The sequence below is a fragment of the Octopus sinensis genome, linkage group LG29 (genome assembly GCF_006345805.1).
Source record: "Octopus sinensis linkage group LG29, ASM634580v1, whole genome shotgun sequence".
Lineage (NCBI taxonomy): Eukaryota > Metazoa > Mollusca > Cephalopoda > Octopoda > Octopodidae > Octopus > Octopus sinensis.
The window spans coordinates 10,281,128-10,288,627 of record NC_043025.1 but is presented as its reverse complement, the minus strand read 5'-3'; the positions used below and the strand labels follow the sequence as shown (position 1 = coordinate 10,288,627).

Below are 7,500 nucleotides of genomic sequence, written 5' to 3'. Positions count from 1 at the left end.
GATCTCTTCATAAAAGATAAGAGTGGTCATCGCGTCCTCTTTGCATTACAATTTAAAATCAAAAAAAATTTTTATGCATATAAGCATAAATGCTTGTTTCATTATGTAACAACAGAACACCTTAAAATATTCTTCTTCTTCTCTGTTTTTCAATAAACTAGCCATAGTAATCTTTAGCCTTGTTCATTATTTAAACCCATATTTATATATATAGGCGGTCTTTCGTTACAATATATATACACACACACATATATATATATACATAGGCGATCTTTCGTTACAATATATATATATATATATATATATATATATATATATATATCGAAAATAATTATTTCTTATTGAACATATTGAACAATTTCTTGTTAAGCTATCTACCTGACAATTTCTTGTTAAGTTTTCCTTATTAAGTAGTTGTCCTTAATTGCTATATATATATATATATATATATATATATATATATACACACACACACACACACACATATATATATACATAGGCGATCCTTCGTTACAATATATATATACACACACACACACACACACAATCATACAGTGTGTATGTGTGTGTTTATATATATATACACTCAATTATACACAAAGTCTATGTGTGCGTGTATGTATATATATATATATATATACAAGGAAACGGCCAAGCTCTTTTTAAAATAAATTTGATACTCCGGTGCGGATTGAACTTTTAGTTAATGCTTAATTGTTTCAATGGAACTAGACATTAAAAACAAGCAATATACACACACACACACGCAAAGATATGTACATCGTCACCTGACACTAGTGACTCGCTAAATCACCAATTTCTAACAAAAAAGAATAAACTGTCCATGTATTGAGCACTCTCTTGCTCGTTTGTCACATACGATTGTTGTGTAGGCCAGGTCAGACCTCTGATCAAAGGTGGTCCGCATTTAATGGCAGACTTGAAGAGAATATATTTATAACATAACAAGAAAACGATGTTTACAACACCGACAGCCTGACCGCCATGCTTGCCTGTATGCTTTCTGCGCTCGGTTAAAGATGAACGAAAAAATCACATTTTGAATTCTTTTTGGGGTTTTTTTCCTATTAAATATATATCAACCCTTAAACCACATTTTTCAATGAAACATTAAATTAGAGAATTTTTATATATATAAAACGACCAATGGTGATTGATGCTTAAATTCGTCCATGGATAATAATAGAAAGAACTCTTAAAAGTTTGCTAGTTTCGATATTATTTTTTCCACTGCATATACATTTAATAAACATTCAACATTTTTCCATGAAATTCATGTGAGGTTTAACAGTAAAAACAGAGAAATAAAACAAAATATAAGATAAACTAATGGTGATGTTTACCATCTGATTTGTCTGGAAACGATAAAACACTTAAAAATTTTCAATATTTTTCGGGAAGTATGTAACTAATACACCTTAAACGACACTTTTCAACGAAATTCAGGACAGAAATAGAGAAATACAGGTAAATAATGCCAAAATTTACCTATATATATATATAACGAATTTATTGGCGATTGTTTACATGTCTATGGGTGACAATAGAACGATAATGGAACAAAATACTTTTAAAATTTATAATTTCCTTTATTGATCAGGAAATTAAATGAATCCTAAATGAGAGTTTTAGACAATTTAGGACAGAAATAGGGCAATATAACGAAAAAATATATATGTAAAGACAGTGATGTTCATACTTTGTCTGCAGACGATAATAAAGAACAAAATACACTTGGAAAATATACAATTTTCTATGTATTTTTCAGTGGATATATATTTCATAAACTTTAAATGACATATTTCAATGAAATTCTTAAATAATTTCCGACGGGAATAGAAAGAAATATAAAAATATATAAAGACCACAGTGATAGTGATGTTTACATGCCTGGTTGTTTAGAAACGAAAATCCGGTCAAAAACGAAACAGACCTCTATTGAAACTTACAATTAGCTACATTATTTCCAGTAAGCTTTTTGTCTTTTTAATGAGATTCATGAAAGAAATTCGTGTTTAGATATCAGTCCCACTGCGTGGCACCTTGGGCAAGTGTCTTCTACTTGTAGGGGTTTCCCCCCCCCCCAATAAATTTAAATTCAATAAACCCTGACATTTTCAATGAAAATTTAGTTGATTCGCATATAAAAATGACTAAAAACAATATGCGTAGTCCTGCATAAATGTACCAGCGAGCGATCAACCAGCATATTCAGAAATAGCAGCCAAATTTCCCTTAAAAACCAACATTCCCCCATTGTCTTTTGAAACGAAGGATAGATTGGAGTATATACTGATAGAGGGAAACAGAAATAGACGGATATACAAATGGAGGATAGACTGACATGCAAAGATATAAATAGGTAGATAGATGAAAGGTCATGGCTGGAACGCCATTTGATTAACTTCTGCTCAAACAAAGGGGGGGCGACCTGGATAAACCGCTAGTGTGTGTATACACACGCTTTATATATAATCTACACACTTCAAGCACAAAGTATTTTATATATACATGTATTCACACGCACGGATAATATATTGGCGGAAGGAAAATAACGAAACACCTCTTGTAAAAATGAAAAAAATCCTCCAAAACATACTATCTCTCTATGTATTTCCAATAAATATATACACATCTGTATATACAAAAGTATAAACGACATTTTTCAATGAAATTCCAACGATGTTTTAATTGGTGAAGTGATTAAAATTATAAACGAAGAGGCAACGACATGGAAAGATCTAGGTTTTAACTAACCGACATTGGGAAAGACATGTCTTTAAACACAACACAAGTTCCTAAAATTTCTCAACAACATATACATATATACACGCGTATATGGACTTATAAGCTGTATTCAACCATAATCGACATAGCTCAGTGAAATTCACCGAAGTTTTATCGAAAAATTAAAGAGAAAAACTAGATTAACGAATCAGATGCCGAAAGACTAACCGACATTGGGAAAGACATGTCTTCAAACACAACACAAGTTCCTATAATTTCTCAACAACATATACGTATATACACGCGTAAATGGACATATAACATGTATTCAACCATAATCGACATATCTCAGTGAAATTCACCGAAGTTTTATCGAGAAATTAAAGAGAAAAAGTACATCAGATGCCGAAAGACTAACCGACATTGGGAAAGACATGTCTTCAAACACAACACAAGTTCCTAAAATTTCTCAACAACATATACATATATACACGCGTAAATGGACTTATAACATGTATTCAACCATAATCGACACATCTCAGTGAAATTCACCGAAGTTTTATCGAAAATTTAAAGAGAAAAAGTACATCAGATGCCGAAAGACTAACCGACATTGGGAAAGACATGTCTTCAAACACAACACAAGTTCCTATAATTTCTCAACAACATATACGTATATACACGCGTAAATGGACATATAACATGTATTCAACCATAATCGACACATCTCAGTGAAATTCACCGAAGTTTTATCGAGAAATTAAAGAGAAAAAGTACATCAGATGCCGAAAGACTAGGAATCCTCACCGTCGCCATGTGTAGAGACAGACGAACGCGTGTCGTAACGATCCCTTCTTTTCTTCGTTATATATACACCAGGATATACATCATATACCATATATTATACACACATGGGGTAGAAAGGATGGGGCTTTTTGTTGATCTACGATCTACTACTCTGAATAGCGATCAACAATACGAAAAAAGAAGCTTCAGACATCATGTACAAAACTACTTTATACATATAAAGTACTTTATATGCATATACAATATTACTATATATATACACACACATATGTATATTCCTCCTTTTCATGAATTCAAAAGCTGTATGTATACATATACATACACATATATATATAATACATACATACATGAGTTATTAAGTGTATATAATACACATGTACGTATAATTCTTCTTACCTCAGTAAAATATTGTAATGGCCTTATTATTCAGTTGTGGTCAACATATATATAAATATATTTTTACACATATATATACACATATATATATTATAGTATATATACGTACATATATATCTATGCGCGTCCTGCGTGTATACAGAGAAGAATGAACAAATGGCTGAAAAGTGAGAGGAAGCACGCACACACATACACATAAAGAGAGAGTCAGAGCGCACACGCACATACATAGATAGAGCGAGGAGGCGTCACGTACGCGCATACGTATAGGAATACAGAGGAGAAAATACGCACGCACACGTATAGACGAATAGAGAGAGGGGGAGAAAGGCGTGATACGTACATACGCAAGCTGTTTACCAAAAATGGCGGAGCTGGCTGAGGGGTTTACATATTGTAAATCATGGAGAGGTGGTTTGTCAAGGGAAGTAATTCCTCACGTGGTGGATGTTTTTCTCTTGTGTGTGTGTGTAGCCTTATGTACTGAATGTATGTGTTCGTTGGTTCTGTGTGCGTGTGTATATATATATATATATATATATATATATGTGTGTGTTTGTGACTTCAATTCCGCCGAGGTCGATAAATAAAGTACCAGTTACGCACTGGGGTCGATGTAATCGACTTACTCCCTTTGTCCTTGTTTGTCCCCTCTATGTTTAGCCCCTTGTGGGCAATAAAGAAACTATATATGTTGGTGACTTTAGTGCATGTTGGGTGTATGTGTACTGTACTTCTATTAGTGCATGTTTATTGTACTTCAATTACTGTACATGTGTGTATTGCGCTTCTATTAGTGTGTGTGCGTTTCTCTAAATGCATGTGTGTTTGTGACTAGTTTGTGTTGTATGTGGGATTTTTTCGGTTTGAACGGCAGTTTCTAACATAATTTCTAGGTAAATAAAAAATTTTAAACTTCGTATACTGGTAGAATGTGTCTATAAAACATCTTTTTTTTTTCTTGGCTTTATTGAGAAAATTCTATACTTTGTAAGATATTTGTTGTTTCTTTTCTTCAATTTCTGCAATTTCAACCAATCAATGACATCCATTGAGGTAAACAACATTCTGTGCCGTATGAATATGTCCCTCGTTTAAGAAACAGATTGGGTTTATTGACATTTGTGAAGAAAAAAAGATACCCTCCCCCCACCCCTAACCCTAAAACAGATTGAAATGCAATAGATCGATACTAGGGTCATAATTATGGGTGACAATTTCATATGACACCGCTAGAAAAAACTGCCGGTCAAACCGAAAAGATCCCAAATATATACTTGTGCTTTTAGTATGTGTTTCTATCAGTATATGTGTATTGGTGACCTTGCAACATTTGTGTTGCTGTGGCTAAAGTGTGTGTGTGTGTGTTCACAGATGTATCTTTTTTTCTTACCTTTTATTGTTTCAGTCTTTGAACTGCAGCCATACTGGGACACCAGCTTGTCGGCTGGAAGAGAAGAACCTACACACACACACACAGAAATAAATATTATGTAGATTGGGTTATAATCCAAGCTGTGTCCTCATCAAGCATAACTGCATATTCCAGTATATTTGTAAATGTTATATGTATGAGTGTTAAAAATACTAGGAAATACTGGAAAATACATTTTACAGAGTAATTACATATAAAATCTCTATCTATCCACTCAGTCGAAGTCGACTCTCAGTCACTCATTGGATCAGTGTCCTCCAGTCAGTTCTATCCTGGGCTGCTTCTTTCAGATTGGCTATGTCCATTCCGGTATCACTCTTGATGGTGTCAAGCCAGCGGGTTCTTGGTCGGCCTCTTCCTCTCTTGCCACTGACCATTCCAAGCATGATGTCCTTCTCCAGGGATTTTCTCCTCATAATATGACCAAAATATGCCAATCTATGCTTGGTGATCCTAGCTTCTAGTGACATTTTCGGCCTGATCTGCTTAAGAACTTCTCCATTGGTGAGCCTCGCTGTCCATGGAATCCGTAAAAGTCTTCTCCAACACCAAAGCTCGAATGCATTAATTCTCTTCTGGTCAGCTTTCTTTAGTGTCCAGGTCTCGCATCCATATGTTGCTATTGGGAAGACAATTGCATTCACCAATAGAATAGAAAACAAAAAAAATCTGATATTATTATCATTCAGGAGTCAGAATCATTAGCACACCTAATAAAATGCTTAGTGGTTTTTCATCTGTCGCTAGGTTCTGAGTTCAAATTTTGCCAAGGTCAACTTTGCCTGTCATCCTTTCGGGGTCAATAAAATAAGTATCAGTTATGCTCTGGGATCGATGTATTCAACTTATCCCTTCTCCAAAATTTCAGGCCTTGTGCCTACAGTAGAAAGGATTGATTATTTATTCCCCATTACATATGTTTCACGGCTTAATAGAAGTTACATAGATATATATGTAGAAAACTATGTAAGACATTGCCAATTAGTAATTCTTCAAGATGTCTTACATGATTTTCAACATGTATATCTATGTAACTTCTATTAAGCAGTGAAACATACATTGGAGAATAAATAATGCCAGATTTTTTCCAGTCATCTGTTTTGATATATATTGTAGTGAAATTGTAGTTGTGGCTGATTCTGGTGTTACATAACTGTCACGAATGTCACTGGCACAGGAAAAGCACTTTTCAAGCATTAGGCCTTACGGATGCAAAGTGGCTGATAAAAGTGTTGGGCCTCTCATAGACAAAAAGGCCAGTGTCAAGGAGCCACTTGACATTGGCCTCTTTCATTTTCCTCCAGCTCACTAAGCTGTAGAAATGAGTTGCGACATCACAGGTGCCAAGCTGTATCGACCTTTGCCTTTCCCTTGGATAACACTGGTGGCGTGGAGAGCGGAGGCCGGTATGCATGGGCGACTGCTGGCCTTCCATAAACAACCTTGCTCGGACTTGTGCCTGAGAGGGTAACTTTCTAGATGCAATCCCACGGTCAATCATGACCGAAGGGGGTCTCAACTGGTACCACATAAATGCACCCATACTGGTGCTGCATTAATGCATCCAGTACACTTTATAAAGTTGTTGATGTTAGGAAGGGAATCCAGCTGTAGTAACCAGCCAAAACAAACATGGAGCCTGAACAGCTCTTCTGCTGGCCAGCTTCCTTCAAACCGTCCAACCCATGCCAGCGTAGAAAACATGTTAAATGATGATGAGGAGGAAGTGGAGGAGGACAGATGCATGAAGAAGTAGCAAGCACTTAAAGAAGAGGGAGGTTGTGGAAGAGAATGACCCATGGAGGCATGGAATGAAGACCAACCTCAAAACACTGAACCTTTTGAAGGAGAGGAAAGGGGACTAAGGTATGTGATGCCTTGCTGTACTTGAGAAAACCCATTCACCATAACAGCATTGAGATCCTAAAACCATGGTCCCATATATAAAATATCGGTACCACATACACAGCACTGGTGCTGATGCCATGTAAAAGGTACGGGTGGTGGTGCCTCATAAAAGGCACCTAATGCACTCAGTGGAGTGGTTGGCATTAGGAAGGGCATCCAGCCATAGAAACCAAGTGAAAACAGACTACGGAACCTGGTGCAACCCT

The 7,500-nt window shown here is 35.6% G+C and overlaps 1 protein-coding gene across 3 annotated transcripts in view; it reads right to left on the bottom strand.

Moving 5' to 3' along the window:
• LOC115226098 (RNA-binding protein 39) overlaps positions 1-4,369 on the bottom strand; it is a 127,172-nt gene extending 122,803 nt beyond the window's left edge. For 2 of the 3 annotated variants that reach the window (XM_029797078.2, XM_029797080.2), the window contains exon 1: positions 3,952-4,135. The gene's annotated coding sequence lies outside the window, so the exon portion shown is untranslated. Of the gene's footprint in view, positions 1-3,951; positions 4,136-4,294 lie in introns of those variants that run through there. The other variant, XM_029797079.2, reaches the window with a different exon arrangement.
• Between the last annotated feature and the right edge of the window lie 3,131 nt (positions 4,370-7,500).